Source organism: Coturnix japonica, chromosome 3 (assembly GCF_001577835.2).
Source record: "Coturnix japonica isolate 7356 chromosome 3, Coturnix japonica 2.1, whole genome shotgun sequence".
NCBI classification, from domain to species: domain Eukaryota; kingdom Metazoa; phylum Chordata; class Aves; order Galliformes; family Phasianidae; genus Coturnix; species Coturnix japonica.
This window is the reverse complement of record NC_029518.1, coordinates 53,953,189-53,971,091: the sequence shown is the minus strand read 5'-3', so window position 1 is coordinate 53,971,091 and position 17,903 is coordinate 53,953,189. Positions and strand designations below refer to the sequence as shown.

At 39.6% G+C, this 17,903-nt stretch overlaps 1 long non-coding RNA gene across 2 annotated transcripts in view; it reads left to right on the top strand.

Annotated features, from left to right (window-relative positions):
• The window catches only part of LOC107311762, a 74,013-nt gene extending 61,783 nt beyond the window's left edge, over nt 1-12,230 (top strand). For both annotated transcript variants that reach the window (XR_001554226.2, XR_004306660.1), the window contains exon 7: nt 9,192-12,230. This is a non-coding gene — a long non-coding RNA (uncharacterized LOC107311762). The remainder of the gene's footprint in view (nt 1-9,191) is intronic.
• Nucleotides 12,231-17,903: the final 5,673 nt, after the last annotated feature.

Genomic DNA, 17,903 nt, shown 5'->3' with positions numbered 1-17,903 from the left:
TTACAACCCAGCTGCCTTCTGCAAGGAAGAACCAGTTTATTTTGCAGTACGGCCTCCATTTGTGGGCAAGGATCCGCTTCTCTTGGTGCTACTCTGTGTGTTATTGCAGGGTCTGTAGAAGTCCCTTGGGATCACTCCCTTAGTGATAAAGCTGTTTCTTATGGTTCCCAGGGGGGAGGGAGGGTGATGCTGTTTGCTGCTTTAGAAGGATGGTGCTAATGCTGATGACAGCAACAGATCCGTGAGGTCTATAGGGGCTGGCTGGCTGCCGAGCCCTCAATCTGCCTGGCCCTGCAGTCCTAGCAGCTGGCTGGCTGACAGTTCCACGGGTGGGCTGCCACTCCTTGCATTGGCAGGGCTCCTCTGCCAGGATGAGAGCTGCCTGCAGTGAACAGCTCGTTATTAGTGCTCTACTTTTTGCAGCAATTAAGTCAAGAACCATGGCACCTGTTCATCTCACCTCCCTCGTGGGAATTAACATGCCGTATGGGAAAGAGATTTGCGTCTGTTAAAGGCAAAAAGCAGTGAGGTTCTTCAGGGAGCAGGAAACTTGATGAATTTACAAGATTTTTGAGAACTGCTTTCACCCTGGGGGTGGTGAGAATGTCCTAGATAATCTGATTTTAAGTAGATGTTCGCTCTCTGTTAGTTTTCTCCACGGCTAAGGAATACTTATGCCTCAGTGAAAACCACTAAAGAGACCCTGACAACACCTCAAATCTGTTTGATAATGAGAATATAACTGTCTCAGTTCAGATGAACAATGTTTAATCTGTACTTCTTCTATGTACAAAAGCTTTGAAATAGACCTTGGTTTTGCCTGGGGATTTGTTATGTGTATCTACTTAAGCATTGAACCTGAAAAAAAGGAGTAATTGTTCATCTTGCAAAGGATTACCTCATTCTGTCTAAACAACCTGACAGGACAAAACAAACCAATCTTTTAAAGAGATGTATTTTTTTCTATGAAGATGTGGATATTCAGATGGCATGTAGATGCTGTTGGTTCCAATTAAAATCAGTATCTGTCCTGATTTGCGGCTGTTGTCTGTGTGACAGCAAGGGGGCTAAATAAGGGGACCCATCTGCTCAGCTTTCCCAAAGGGGCTCCAAACTAGTGAATGACCTGCAGTGTTTATTATTAAGTTTTCAAAGGGAAACTTGTTTTGATCTAATTGAAGGAATAATATGAGAGAGGTTATTTCTGGTCAGTTCCCTGCTGTTTTCACTCCAGAGAATATATTCCAGGTGTTAGCTAGGCAATGCTATGATACAGTATTGACTTTCCCTTGTGTTTAGGCATGCTAGTGCCAGTGGGCCAATAAACTGTAGTTATGAATGTAAAGCTGATCCTTTCAGAGAAACTTTTTGCTAACTATTTAGTAAGCCAGATGGTTAATGACTGCATTCATTTTCAAAAGCACCATTCCCCAGGAACAAAGTACTGTTATTTTTCAACACCTTAGTTCTTGTTTTTCATCTAATTTATTTCTCCTCTTTTCTGTCATACTCGTAGAAAAAGATTGATTGTGAGAGAATGTCATTTTCCATTAACTCTCACGGAAATGTAAGTTGCTAACTGTTTTCCCCTTTTCTGTGACAACAAATCTCATCAGACTAAACAATAGGGAAAATGTGGATCTACAAGTTACATGTTTTATGTGGTATGGGGTATAGGATAGACGATCTTTACTGTATGATGCTGCAAATTAGCATGTCTTGTCATCCTTTTACTATAAATACTGGACACTGTGTGCATCTTTAGACAAGAGAAAAGAAAAAGCCAAGCATATACAGGGTGATGACTCAGTCTAAGTCTGGGAAGATAAATGGCTACAGGCTCTGACTTCATTTCTTCAGGCATGGTCAACCAGGTAGGATAGTAATGTACTGAGGAAAGCAATCTCAGACAACAGATTGTTTTGTGTTAAATTAAGGGCTGTGAGGATCAAGAATTCTCCATTTAATTGCTGGACTGAACAATTGGAAGAAAGATACTGAGTTTAGGTGGAGCTGAATTAGAAATAAACTCTTAGAACTTTTCGAAAAACCTCCTTTGTAGTCAATATGAAATGTTTTTGTCAACCTTGTTTTCTTTTAAAATTCTACGCGAAGAATTTTAAAAAGTTAAAGATAAAATGGATATTTCAAAAATATCTTCTTTTGATTTTACAAAATTCCTTCAGTCTCCCCTTTTTAAAATGTCTTTATTTATTTGCTTATTTTTTGGTGTATCTTAGATGGATGTGATTTGATTTGACAATTGTGTTTGAGCACTGAATTAAATTCAATACACTGGTAACGCACTGTAAAAAAAAAATTCTCTGAATAAGAAATCTCATAGAAAGTAAATTGTCAGAGAAATTATATGAACAATAGAATAAGAGATTGTTTTTGTTGAAAATATTAAATGTTCCACCTTCAGATGTATAAATTCAGTCATCTGTAATGTATTCATGGATTTAGATACATTTGTCTGTATGTCTCTGCCTCTGTCTTCACAGCCAGGACACTCTCCACAAACAGAATGCCCTGCTTCATTCCCTTCTTTACTTGCTTGCCTTTGAACTCAGCTACCCTCTCTCCTCTCCAAATAAAAAGTGCAGAAAGCAGTAGGTTACACACAGCTAAAGAAAGAAAATGTTCTTAATTTCTGCTAGTGATGCTTCTTCTTATAAAAAGCAACTGGACCCACGTTCAAACATTCCATGTATAAGGTCATCCTGGGCAACAGCAATAACCCATGAGCTGTTGGGTAAAACAGAGATGTTGCCTCCTTCCTCTCCAGTGGGGTGGCAAATCTTGTTTTTTGTTCCCTTTGCTTTTAACTTCACTTCAAACTAATCTTCTCCCTCCTTTTTTTTTTTATTATTTTTTTTTTTTTAAAGTTTGGTTGCCAAGCTGAAAAAATTTGTTATTCCCACAAACCAAATTAAGCCACTAAATGTAATCCATTAAATTGTTCTAGTTCTTTCATACAGGGTGGGTAAAATATTCCCTGGCTTTCAAGCAGCTTGTTTTATTGCACCAGGCCAGTTGCACTGCACCAAAAAGTCTTTACTAATCAACAGAAAAATCTCTAATTCTCTGTTGTGTTGGTGTGAGGAGATGGGGAGAAGCTGTGATCCGAGGCCAGCCATTGTTTCAGAGCAGAATGCTTAGGTGATTGACAGTTGCAAATTAATGGGAACGATTTTGAGAAAGGGCTTGTCACATGAGGGCCTGACCATCCTGGATGTGCTGTCTGTGCTTTAACTTTTTAATTCCATCTGGAGTTTAGACAAAGAGGCCTGGATGAATCCTGCTCTCTGTCCATTTGGCTGTCATCATTTTGATTAACCTGACTCTTCATCAGGAGCAAAAAGTAGCTGGCTTCAGTCCACACAGACATCAGGAAAATAGCTGCCGTAATGACCCAATGATCTCCACAAAAGAGATCCTGGGGCTAATCTGCTTTTTCTCTTATGTCTAATTAAAAGCTTTTCTTCCTGTTTACATTAACAATTTTTACAATATTTTGATTAAATAGTTCTTTTTGGAGCTGTGGATAAGTCAGAACAAATTTTTTTTACAGAACAGGTGTTATGCAGAGAGGAAGAAAAGCAGAAAGGAAGAAGTTAGAGGCAAAATCTAGTGTGTAAAGGAAAGAATGGTTTCCACAAATTAACTACAAGTAGGAACTACACAGGATTAGGAACTTCTGCTTGCCACTTTATGACCCCAAAAAGATTGCTTCCTGCCCATTCCATAGCATCTAGAACATGACTTACTTTATTACAAATTACTTTCATTTAAAAATGTAAAAAAAATTGCAATATTTCTATATTTGGATAGCAGTCATTTTAAATACTTTTATGTGGTGTTTTTTGGTTTGTTTGTGGGTGGGGTTTTTTTGCTTATTTTTTTGTTTTTTAATGTTTTCCTGCAGTTCTAAGTACACAGCTCAGACTGAAGTGTTTTCTCTGAAACCTAATCCACCACAGACACGTCCTTGCTGGAAATGCTGGTGTATTCTTCTTGTTAACTAGCTAGAAATTGGGTGCTGTACACCACTCATGCTCCACACAAATTACCAGAAAAAAGTGTGGGTAGTCCCTTGTGTCATTCATGTCCCCTTACAATTCATTGCATGACCTCCAGGCGACTGTACTTAAAATGCATGGCTAGCTTGTGTTTCTTCTTTCCAAAGATTTGTCAAGAGTGCAACAATGCGTAGAGCATAAACTCTCCCAGCTACTGTTAGTAAGTGATTGCACCTATTCCATGCCTTGGAGCTGTCTGGTGAATATAAATCTGTAGTGAAGGAGAGGAAATTCGTCTTTGGCCCAGGACACTGAGGGAGTCCTCCTAATCTGTCATTCTACATGAAAAATGCTTTTGTCTTCTTATACCATCAGCCACACTGCCTAGCTGCCCTGTACTTTCATAGGCCCACCAAGCCCTGCTTCCCAGACTCAATGACTGTGACAAGAACCAAGGCCACCTAGGATCTGCTCCAGGCCTGCAGCCAGCTGTAATACAATGCTCACACACCGAAACATATCAGCCAGAAAAGAACTGGAAAAGGTAGAGGTCCTCCTAGCGGAATGCTGATCAGATGTCCCCACTCTGCTTGTTGCTTTCAGTCCAGGAGACAAAAGTTCTGCTGCTAGGGAAGCACTTTTTATGTGTCCTTCCTTATTTCTTTTCCTTTTCTCTCCCATTTTCATAATTTCTCACTCCCCCTTCAGCACCCATAGCTCTAGATTTAATGCTGAAGAGTCCTTTTCTGAGCCTAATTACACAGAAGCAAAATGAAATGCCTCTGGTCTGTTTTGGACAACTTGGACTCATTGTGTGGATCATGCAAGTCGAATTTGGCTTGGAGAAAGAAAGAAGAGTAAAGAGCATGATCACTTAAGGTCATGGTCATAAAAAGCCATAGCTCTTCTGCTACAGATTTGTCAAGTTTTTGGCTCTTTTGCACAAATTTCAGTGGAGCAAAAATACAACCTATTTTTAGTTAGTCGGGCAGTAAGTGATATGTCACAGTGGAAGGCTATGGGCAGTATTCAGCTGAGCTGAAGCACTGATGACTTTGGGATGGTGTCTCTATTGAGAGACAAGTGCTGCTTGTTCTGACAGACCAGCTATACAACTGAGAGGAAGAGGGGGTCATTGACATTTTATTCTTACTTATTTCTGAATAGAAAAGACACCAGCAGGGATGATATGTAGTGGCTTTCAACAGGCTGCTCTTGCAGATAAAGTGCTTATACCTGGCAGAGAGAGTTGAAGTTAGGTTTCCAGTTCTTTGCAATGAACAACATAATCCCCGCTTCTGTTTTTCCCTTTAAGTGGTATGTTTATTACTTTGTGAAAGATACAGTGGAATAAGTAGTAGAAGAACCTTTAAATAGCTGAAAATCTGAACATCGGTCTTGGATGACAATCCAAAAATCACTTTATTTATATTCCCCTGCATTACTCAGATTTGTTAATGACTGATACGCGTTTTAACAGTCAAACACATTCTGAGGGTTCTGGCTGTTGTATAGTCCAGGCTGATGACCACAGGGTCCTCATTAATGATAGGTGGACTGGCTGGGCTGCAGTTAGTGTCGGCTTGTTCAAAGGTGGTAATGCTTGGTAAGTATAACATCACCTCCAACCTGAGCCTTCATACAAGATTTGTTGTGAGCAGTGGGGCATGTAAAGGAGATGTTTGTTGATATTCTTAAGTACATCTGTGCTCCGTGACAGAAGGAGCACAGATTTCAGTAGTTCAAAGCCACAGTGAAAAGTGACTGCAAGGAATAAATATTTGGACCACAAAATGAAAATTACTATGAAGCAGAGATGTTCCACCTAGGCATGGAGCTGATCCAAGCCACAGTTCCAGACATTTCAGAAGTGCAAGGAAAGTTCAGCATTAGTTCTCTCTTCCGTGGGTAGCTTTTGTGCCTCAATAACGTGGTATACCAGAACTTTGGAATCAAACATCCATTCAGACTTAAAAGTATTCAGGTCTGGGTACTGAGAGACTCCCACCCAGTCCCCTCACTGCATGCTCTTTCACTGCCAGCAAAATGCCTGCCTCGAAATCCCACTGATGAACACTTCTGATGTTTGCAAGCCTTCATTTCCATCTCCTAGCTTTAACACATCGGTACAGACATAATCTTGACATGTACTTTGGTGAAGTTAACTAAGCAATGCCACTTAATAAAAGACCCATAAAGGTACAATCTTGTGCTCGAAGGAGATTTTATTTATGGAGACACAGAGAGCGGTGTGTGTGTGTGAGTATGTACTCTGTAAAAAGTCCATTAGCCAAGGTGTAAGTGAAATGAATCTGACCTCTGTGTCATTAACATGCTGTCTGCAAAGGTGCCACTTCAGAGCATTCCTGACCTCACCCCAAACCCTCAGTGACAGCTGAAAGTGAGAACAGGGTTAGAGGATGATTTTTTTTAAAGTGAATCAAGCAGTGTTTTGTCTGTGGAGTATAGGAAGAAAAAAAAAAAAAAAAAACAGGAAAAAAAAAGTAACTCAGGCTCATGATAAATCTTGGTCTTTTTCCAAGTCTTACTGAAAGCTCTGGCCAAAAAGTAAGAAACAGTATCTGAAATGTTAGTGAAGGAAGGCGGCTGTGCCAGCACTTGTCCAGCAACATCTGAGAGAAGAGAGAATTTTATATGTGATTGCCTTAGACTTGTTGCCATTATCAATTAAGCTTAGAAACTTCTTTTGATATGCTCAGCCATCCTGTGTGCTTGCCAAAAAGGCAAAGCTTCTCCACAGCTGAGGCCCTGAAGATCACCAAATTATTCAGAGGAGGAGAAGTGAAAAAATGTAGCCAGCGAGGTGATACTGAACGTGCTGCACTTCTCCTAAAGAAAAGCCACCTTGGCTGGGGGCCCAGAGCTGGCACTTGGCGCACATCGCGTGCCGCTTATCACTTGTCAATCTTCACGCCTCCTGCACGTGCAACAGTGCCTAGTAATGAGCCAACTCTGCTGCACCCTCATCTGTGGCAGAGGGCATGCTACTCCTGGTACTGAAGATGTGCAAAACAGTTCTGTTATGAGTGACGTCTCATTTGCATGCCAAGAGGTTTGACATACTGGATAACTATATCATGGAAGAAGCAACACCAGCTTCAAACATGGCTTTTGCTCTGTGGCTTTGTTCATGTGAGCATTCCTGTGCTTTGAGGTCTGTAGACAACTCACATATAGCTCCGCTGTGTACTTAGGGTGAGAGTTGAGCCACACATCCATAGGCATCTCTTTGCTTCATATTCTGCTTGTAACCTCAGTTCTCCATCTCTTCCTATGATTCAGTACTCTGTGCGGTCTTTTAGCAAAGGTGCTTGTGAGGAGCCCAGAGCACACTCTGCTGCCACTTTCAGTCCAAAACCTGGTGAAGAAGGCTGGTTCCTTTACTCATAGGTAACATTTGTTCATACTGTTGGGAATAAAAATACGATCTGCTGAGGGGTGAACTCCTTAGAATCTCTCCCAGTCCAGCTAACTTTATTTCACAGCAGTGAAGATGGGCCACTGCGGACTTACTTAAATTAAATAGAAATAAAAGTTAATACAGCTTCCAAAATATTCACAAATATTATCCCATGGGGTTTAACCCACATCCTAGATTAATTGAGACCTCCATGTTTGTCTCTTAAGTGTCACTTAAGTTAGGTAATAGAACAGCACAGCAAAGATGAACACTTTTGTAAGAGTTTAAATTTGTGACTGAGCTCTTGAGTTGCTAGGTTCTGGATCTGCCTCGCTCAGACCAATAAATGAGGAAAACCGTATTTGAGGAGAAGAGAAACATAGTTCTCCAGATTTCCTGTATCTGGACCCACAAGGCAGATGACAGCTGCAGCAGGAGTGTAGCAGGAGGGCAGGATGGCCCTAGTGGTAACCCCACTGCTCCTCAAACATAGTGTGGATGTGTTCCACTGACAGTGGCAAATAAATGGGTTTCAGAACTCTACCCCAAAGCATGCTGAGATGTTTTCTGGCAGGTCGCTAGGGGAGAGTTAAGAGAGTACATGGTGTGGTGGGAGGCCTTATCTTCTCTGGCACAGGGACACTTCCTTTACTATGACCCTCAATGTGAAAAATAGCAGTAAGTAAATTCTTCTGTGTGGGATACTTTTAGACCCATTCATTGGAAGCAATCTGGGGATAAAAGTGGTAGGCAATCTCTACAGGTCCTTTTTAAGTGGATTCACTGCTTATGCCACTGAAACAAGCAGGAATTTTGGTCCAGAAACTCCACAGCTCAGGTGTTCAGGATGCTGTGCCTCTGGCATTGATGCATACCAGTTCATCTGAGCAGGTGTGCACTGCAGACAGCACCAGCAGCAGCTCGGGGTAGCTATTTCCTTACCCCAGAACACTGTGACCCTCTCTCCTTTATTCTGGGTGCCCCATGGAAGGTCTCAGCAGGGGTAAGGCTCTTCTAGCTAGCACTGTTGTAGCCTTCTTCCAGAAGATTCAGCAAGTGTAACCAAACAATACTGCAAACCAAAGAGAGGAGATTTTGTCTCAGTCCCACACCCAGCTAGGGATATCATACCAGCCCTCAGAGTCCCTTTTTCTCCCTGTGCTCTCATGTTTCTTGCCACTAATTATATCCCTTTTGAGGTCTTCTGGTACAATTAGAAAAAAGGAAAAAAGGGGAAAAAAAGTAGGGAAGATGGCAGGGACACTCCCTGATTTAATTGATCTTTGAACTTTATTAATGAAAGTCTGATCATGCATCCATTAAAACATCTGCTCCATTCATATCCTACCAGCATTTTCAGGGGATGGGCCAGGAGAGTATTTTCAGGTCAACCACAGAGGGAGGCTGAGCTGTGTAATGCAGAAACCCTACCCCAGACACATAGGTCCTAATGTAAAAAATATGTGATGTTATCAGCGGGCAGCCTCCTCTCTGCTTTCTCGAGACAGCTAGGCAGCAAGAGAGGAGATAAAATCCTTGCAGATAAATGTCAGTGGTGTCTTACAGATAAATGCATTCAGCAATACAAAAGACAATGCTTTCGAATGTAAATTTTCACATAGAGGACTCATCAACAGGATTTCACGCTTAAGCACTTACGTATTAGATCCCTAGAGAGTCTTTATTGTGAAGTGCAAGAAACTAAAACCATAATAATAATAAAAATAATCTTATATTTTTTCCTTCAGGTATACAGAATGCTGTTCTCCACACTTCCATAAGCATAGAATTCCTAGCACAAGAAAGACATGGAGCTGTTGGAGCAGATCCAGAGGCAGGATGCAAAGACAGTCAGAGGGCTGGAGCACCTCCCCTGTGAAGAGAGGCTGAGGGAGCTAATCTTGTACCTCTTTGTATTTCTTGTAGTTTCCATTGCTTATGGTATTACTTTTGCCACAAACCTCGTAGAATGAAATTTCCAGATATGATGAGTATGATTATTTCCTCTAACTCAGGTCATAGATGCCGGAATCAGGGGCAAAATCTCTCTGTTTCAGCTTACCTGCTGTTAGGGCTGGCAATTATGTTTTTGCTAAAAATTTTGTGGTGGAAGTTAAAGAAAAATGTCAGGCTCCTCTTGATGACACTATGTGCGATGCCAGCACAATGGAAGTATGTGACTTGCTTATTCATACTGTACCTTGGCTTTCTGCTAATTAAACACTTTTCTAAATTCATGGTCATTGACCTCTCACAGCCATATTGAAATTTCAGTGTAATAGCCAGCAGCTACTTATTTTTCAATCACACAAATCTCTAAACATACAAAAGATGAGGATCAGAAACAACTTGGAACAGAAGCTGAAGTGAAATAGCAAGAAACTCAGGCTTAAATATCTGAAGAAATGGATGTGTGCTTTTTTAACTAGAAGGAAATGTTCTAGTTCAGAATTTTCCCTAAACCGCTAATGCTTAGAATAACATTCTTATGGGTTGTTGTTTTTTTTTGTTTTTTTTTTTGTCTCTACTGTATGTTACACTTGTGAGAAGTCTAAGCTGTCTTTACCATACTTTTTCTTTCTCCAAACAGAGAAAGAGTTATAGTATATAGAAAAGGTGTATGCTGCAGGTACCGAGACTTGTTTCATTTATTTTAATCATCTCTACTTGCTTGTTTCCTTGAAGCTTTTCACTGGGAGAAAGTTGCACAGTCAACATGTTCCTACATAAGCCCACGCTTTCTCCTTTTCCTCTTTATTTTTTATTTTTATTTTTATTAATTTTATTTAAACAGATTTTTCTGCCTGGAAGCTTCCTCATGGACCTGGGAGGCAGATTACACTTTTCTCCATGGGATGCATCCAGCTGGCTGCAGGAGATCTGGATCCTATCGTTATTTCTGCTACTAACCTACTTTGGGCAAGCTGCTTCCTTTCTCTGTGCCTTTGTGCCCGTGGTCACCAACTGAGATTAGAAACGGTTCAAGGAAAAGCATGTCTGTAAAAATTACAATGAGTTTGTGCAATACTTTTAGCACAGTGGGGTTCCTCAGTCAGTGATGGCCTTAAACTATTGCTAAAGGACAAACAAGAGTATGATCCCTACAGCTGCTTTTGATCCACATCACTCAATGACTCTTCCATCCCATCCCATATCATCCTTTAATCTCTTTATCTTCTCATTTTTGTTGTTTCCTTTTGTCTGCACCAGCTTATGGAGGTTTTAATATGCTTTCCTTCCCCATAGCTCTGAATCTGTGAGCCAGCACTGACATATTCTCACACTAAAATCTTCCCCTAAAAACTGCTGTGTCACTGTAATGGGAGCCCTGATAAGTACCTGCTTATACCAAAACTGTAGAAGTGAAGAAGGTTAATGCTTGGCATTTTTTGTATTTTTCTTATTTTTTTCCATTTTTATAGTGAGATTTTTCCAAGGGCCTGACACTGCAGCTTTGCTTCATGCAAGGTTGCTTTCTGTTTACAGCAAGAAACACTGTTAAGCAACTGAGACCTTAATGATGACACTCACCGCTCTAAGTTGCATGGCAAACAAGCTGACCAAGAAACAGGTGGGGTATAATCTGTCTCATTACTTGTAACAGATAGCAGAGCAGATCTGCTGGCATGTTGAATAGCATTTGAAGCCCTACAAAAGGATGCTTGGTGCTGTCTTCTTCCGGCTGAGAGTAAAGCCAGGTCACAGCCAGAACGTACAAGAGGCCACAAAGAAGCAAAGATTTTAGCTATGCATTCAGGTCCGTAAGTTGTTGCCTGTCTTTAACTCTGTATCTTAGTGATGGTTGTACCTAAAAAAGCATGTCACTAACCTTTGGTGTTTTGGTGGTCATTTAAAGCTGGTCCTGTCTTCAGGCAGTTTCCTATTTTTGGAGATTATAGGACTGAAATTCCTGGTATAACTAGGTAAACAAGTTCTTAAAGGCCAAAAGAAAAAAAGGTAAAGCAAAAGGAATCAAAGGTCTTCATTCAAAACACTTTTTTTTTTTTTTTTTTTTTTAACTTTTATGTGGACTTTGGATCAGGAACCATCAGGAACCAGTGTCTATTTTTCATGTCTATACTAATGCTTCTGAACACGCAGTTTATGCAGTCAATCGTTTGCCATATCACGAGCTGTTCTACAAATAACTCAGGGCCTCCTGACAGACAGCATGAGTAAAAATTAGCACAAGATTATTGGAGGCACCAAATCACGCCATGGACTTGTTGTTTGGATAATAAAGTTCAGAGGTACAGAGGATAATCTCATCAGAGAGACGGGGTGACCAACTCTCAGTTATCATCCCTCTGTACACTTCCTTTTTAGCTAATTAAACCTTAATTCTTCACAGGAAGCAGCTTCTACACATTCTGCAATAGCTTGGCTTCATATTATTTAACATATCTCTCTTGTTTTTATCTGGAGAAACAGGAAAAGTAAAGTTCCAACATGTAGACCTAAAGCATTGCTTTATCTTTCCGTTAGTGTATTATTAGCTCTCATCTGACATAGTACGTGTTCCAGTCTTTGAGAATAAAGATATATACTTTAAACAACTACTCCAGGATACAAATGTGAATGAGCTTTGAAGCTGGGGAGTTTCACTATACATGCTATTTCCTCTCTTTAGTGTGATAGGGAAAGCACTCTGACTCTGGATTTTACTTTCACATCATTATTCACTGCTTTCTTTGTTTGAACAACATTATTTCAATGTTCCCAACTTCAGGCACTCATAAACCATCACGTTCCTTAAAATACCAATAAACTCAGCGTCTTTTTGTCTTCTGGTGGCCCTGTCTATAGGATTTATATTTTCAACTTTTCTTCACAACCACAAAAGGTAGAAACTATATCTTCTAGGGGAATGGAACATGACAGTTTCCTGTAATAGTATGACTTCGGAAGCCTTGGGTTTCAGAAAAAAGCTAGCTCTCTCCTAATAAAATCACAAGTGTTGGCAACTTTGTTCCTGACTTTGACCACTTAATTTTGTAGCAGGGTCTCACAGCACAATATCAAAGCATAGCTGACTTTGCTTTTCAGAAAGAAAATTTTGTTCCACAGTCAGCATTAAAATTTATGGAAGAATCAGTCCCTGCTGCTCACTGATCTCCCATGCACTCCAGTTCAAAAATGCGTTAGCAAACATTGTGTTGAAATGAAGAATCCATTTATAACAATTTATAAGTTCTGTTGGAAAGTGTGAGCTGGCTCTGTATGTGAATTTCATACAGGAACACCTTTCTGAGATATGTTTGTTTTGTTTTGCTTTGCTGTGTGTTTTTTGTTTGGTTGTTTTTTTGTCTGTTACTCAATCTAATCTGTATCTGGGGTAAGGTTCCTCTCACTAGTGAAAGACTAAAAATTCTAGCAAGATTTATACACTTTGCCTTCATAATTAATTTGCCTCAAAAAAGAGAGTAATTCATTCAAGTGAAAAATTGCACTGAAGAGCGAATCATCTGTCAGTGGTACACTTGATAGTTGTCCATGACACCTCCAGGTGCTGATTTAAGAGGTTTGATGACAAATTAGGGATGTTTATGGAGAGCATTTCTTTACTAAGAATAAAGAGTGCCAGAGCCAGAGCACCCTGAGACACCCTAATTTCCTGGTGTTCTACAAAGATGGGTCTTCAGTGAAAGAATGAACAACAGAGGAAAGGATCCACAACTTCTCTAAGCAACCTGTTCCAGTGCTTCACTACTCTTTTTGTAATAAAAACTTCTTCCTTACATCCACTCTGAATCTCCCCTCCTTTACTTTGAAACCACTTCCCTTTGTCCTGCCACAACAGACCCTGAAAAAGAATCTGCCCCTTCTTTCTTATTGCCTCCCTGTAGATACTGAAATGTTGCTCTCAGTCCTCCCTAGAGCCTTCTCTTCTCCAGGCTGAAAAGCCCCAGTACCCTCAGCCTTTCCTCATAGGGAAAGTGTTCCATCTCTTGGATAATTTTTGTGGCCCTTCTCCAGACACACTCCAATAGTCTGTGTCTCTCCTGTACTGAGGATTCCACATACAGACACAGTACATCAGGTGAGGCCTCACCAGTGCAGAGTAAAGGGGTGGGATCATCTCCCTCTCCCTGCTGGCCACCCTTCTCTTGATGCAGTAATAGCTACTGCTGTGATTGCCCCCAGCAGCATATTTTTGATGAAAAACACTGCATAGTAAATCAAGAAAATTTATGCGTGAAAGCTGTAAAAATGATACTGTCATGCTAATCATCATCAAGGTTGTGAATTTCATAAAGTCAACATCATTGTTGATTCCAGGAGATCCTTAAAGTATGGATTCTGATTATTAGGACACCATTTACTTGGTGGCTAAGTCAGGGTAAAATGCTAAAAAGGTTTTATGATTTGAAAAATAAAGTCAAGTCGCATACAGAATCAAAAGGAAAATTTGTGCCAGTAATTGAAGATTAAAAATGGTCACAGATTTAGCAATTTTTGCTGGATTTGACCACTCCTTTAAATGAGTTAAACGTGCGCCTTCAAGGTGAAAACCAGCTTATATTTTCTATGTTTCAATACATAACAGCGTTCAAAAAGAAACTTAAATTATGGCAAACTCAAGCTATTACAAATAATTTTAGGCATTTTGATGCATTGACTAAACAGAGTTTTGTGAACAGAAAAAATACGCAGCTGTGCTTTCCATTTTGATAAAGCAATTTTGAAATAGGTTTCAAGATTGAAACAAACAAATAAATAAATAAATAATCATCAGTTCTTTGGCATGTTTGTAGCTTCGATTTCAGTTGACATAAATACATTGCCCGCAAGTATTCAAATGGAATATATAGAGTTGTAATCAGACATTCAACTCAAAAATGTGATCATATCTCCTTAATACACTTTCATAAGACCAATCTTACCAGAGAAGAGCATTCCTCACTGTACAACCACACTGTATTCATATTATCTTTTCTTGGCAATAAATACATTTATGAAAATCTGTTTTGAAGGATGAAGAGTAAAATATCCTAAAAAATCTCTCATGAACGCCTCGAGAACTCACCAAGAATTTCATCTACTTCTATTGACCCAAACTGCTGCATTAGTTTCACCAAAACAGGGTCAAATTTCACACTAGTTTTATGGTGCTTTTTTTTGGGGGGGGCGGGAGGGGGGTGTGTTGGTTTTTTGTTTGTTTGTTTGTTTAACATTTTAGTAAAAATATATATAAAGAAATAAATTTTGTTAGTCATATACAACAAATGCATTACATATTTTTGTGAGACCATTACATATTTTAAGTGAGACCTTAGGCAATTTCTCTTCACTCAGTGCAACTCAGGCAATTCAAAATGTTGGATACCCATGATCTAAAGAAACTGCTAACTTTTAAGTTCACAGAATAGTCACATAATCCTTTAGGTGATATTCATTTTTCCTTTTCTATCTTACAGTTAAATGTTCATTGTGGTTCTTGACATTTTTTCTTTTTTTAAACAAACTGCTTGTGAAAATTGTCTGTTTCCCTTTTATATCACAAATATAAAAAAAGAACACAGCTTTCTGTACCTGCTGCTTATTAGATCTGTCTTTTGCCAATAGCATGAAATCAAATCTTAAGACATTAACTACAACCAGGAGATGGCTTAGGTGAACATAGATTTAATACTCAGTTCAGTTAATATCTGTTTTGAAGTCAAATGGAGATCATCCCAAATTTCATTAAGATTGTAGGAAACTTGTAACATGTGGTTTAACAAAATTTTAGAAGTGACTCTGTTTGAACTCTGGATTTAGTTGTTCTTCCCTGCTGACTGGGATACATTTCCCTGTTATGTGAGGAGTCCATCGGTACACTCAGTAAGACTAAGGAACTTCTGAAAGAGTTTACAGCACATAAAGGCACTACAGCTAAGTTCTCTGTCTTTTAGAATCAGAGAATCACCAAGACTGGAAAAGACCTTTAAGGCACACAGCAGGGGGCTTGAAACCATATGATCTTTGAGGCCCTTTTCCACTCAGGCCATTCTATGATTCTATGATCATCCAGTCTATTTCTGATACAAGCCAGTATGCCACTGGTATTCTTGGCTACCTGGGCACACTTCTGGTTCATGTTCAGCTGAGCACTGACCAACATTCCCAGTTCTGTTTCTTCCACACAGTATTCCAGCCACTTTGCCCAAAGCCTGTAGTGTTGCCTGGAGTTGCTGTGGTCACAGTGCACAGCTTTACTCTCCAAATTTCTTTTGACACATTTTCCTGTTTCTACAGTTTGCCTGTAATTACATGTAATTACATTATTATGTAATAATGTCTACTTCATCAGGTGTTTCATATCCCTGAGAAGATTTTCCACTTGCACTGAACATATTGAGTGAAGCTGGCGATGAGCTCTTACACAGCCATACATTTGCACGCTACATCATACAACCAAATCTATCAAAGGAAATTTGTGAGCGAAATTTTTCTTTCTTTTTTTTTTGAATAGATGAGTTTGATTTTAATCCCGTGTTTATCATGGCATATTCATGAGGTGTGGACTAATAACAGCTCCCAAGTCTTGTATGCCTGTGAGTTTATGACTCTCAAAATAATACAGAGAAAGTAGCGCTAGACTGATTGCTGTTTTAATAGTGTACTTCCCCTGACCTTAAATGCTGTATTTCATACCCCAAAACTTTACCAAATGAAAAAGGCCAAAGTACTAGAAATATTGAATGCCATTTCCAGTGCATTTAAAGAATGTAAATAGGAGAACAAGAATAAACCAGAAGATTGAGCCTCTTTTTTTCTCATGGACTACTGAAAGTTTATTCAGCTGTTTCTGATGTTGTTATACTAATTTTTCCTTCAGCCATCTGTGCTTTTTTTTTTTTTTTTTTCCTCTTTCTTCTTTTCTTTTTTTTCCCCTTCCAAGGATATAGACTTCTCCTGCATGCTATGCTTTTGTGAAATTCTTATTTTAACTTCATGTTGATTTCATGCAAAGGGAATGTAGGCTTTACATGAAATGAGCATATCAACATATTCCTCTGCAGCATATTGCTGTTAAAAGGCTTTGCTTTTGTAACACTGTTTTCTTTACCCCTTCGGAGCTGAAAATATTACTCCTCCACAAGCACCATTTAAGACCCAAATGTCAATGAACCAGGCAGCAAAGTGACAGTTACTTAAACAGCACATGATTCGAGACAGTTTTAGGAAATTCCTAACACTTTGCATCCCATTTCTTTCATGGATACAAAGGGACAGATTGTGCTTGATCTTGGGGGATTCACAAGAGGCGCAGTGGGAGGAGGGGGAGGCCAGCAGGCACATGGTGCTTTCCCTTTTGCTTTCCCTTCTCACTCAATACATGCTATTCCCTTATTGGGAGGATGGGTATGGTCTATTTTGTTTTCAGCTGTGAGCACAAAGACTATCTGGATTGAAGTGGCTAGAGTTTATACTGGTTTTGCCACTGAGTGCCCTACTGGATCCTAAGCACAGAATTGGTTGAAAGATAGGGAAAAATTAACTTATGAACCCATTCTGTCATAATTTGTTCTGGTACATCCTGGGCTTCTCTGCAGTTAGATCGATGTGTATTATCTTAATAAAAAATGTGGGCTGCTGAACTCAGCCTGTGGATCTCCACAGCCTGGCCAAAACCTTTTTAACAGGGATAAAGTGGCTTGGTGACCTGGTGGCTAGGAAAGTCAAGAGGATGGGAAAGGTCCACATTTAGGCTTATCTGCCTGATATAAAGGCAGAGCATTTGATAACTTCCATGTTTGACAAAGGTTTTTGGTTTGCTATTTTATTCTTTTTTTTGGGGGGGGGAGGGGGTGGGGGGGAGGAGGGGGAGGGTTAAATCCAAAGCATATGCTTTACCTCTCTAACAGTTTTCAGCTATCAGAATGTTTTCCGTTCAATCAGAATGTGTTCCGTTTCAATCCGATTCTAACAAAGGCAACCAACGAAACAAAAACCACTGAAATTTTTGGAAGATAGAATGTTTTCTACCATTTTATGTGCAGTGCTAAAGGATGAATTTGGCTATGATGGTTAAAAACACATACATGTGCAGAAAAAGCATGGAAACTGGACCACCAATATCAAGGATATGGAAGGTAGGAAGAAACAATTCTCTTCCTCAGTTGGCTTGTGTGTCTTTTGCTATTCCAGCTTTGATTCAGCAATCAGATTGATTTCTCTTTTCATACCGAGGCTGCTGCCAATAGAAATAATTGCTCTTCAGTTATATTCAGACAGGTGGAACACAATGGTGGGCTGCAAAACTTCATGCAGTAAGCCAGGCACAAGTTTGCTTATTACACTGCAAAAGCTTCTCCTGTGAACTCTGTGTAAGAGCTACACTTGAACTTTATATAAAGCTGCTACTGATACAAAGTCTGTATCACATTAATTTTATTTATTTATTTATTTATTTTGCATTTACTTTTTAAGTAGCTGCTTTATATTTTCTTGTTTCTTGTTCTAGAGCTTGTTCT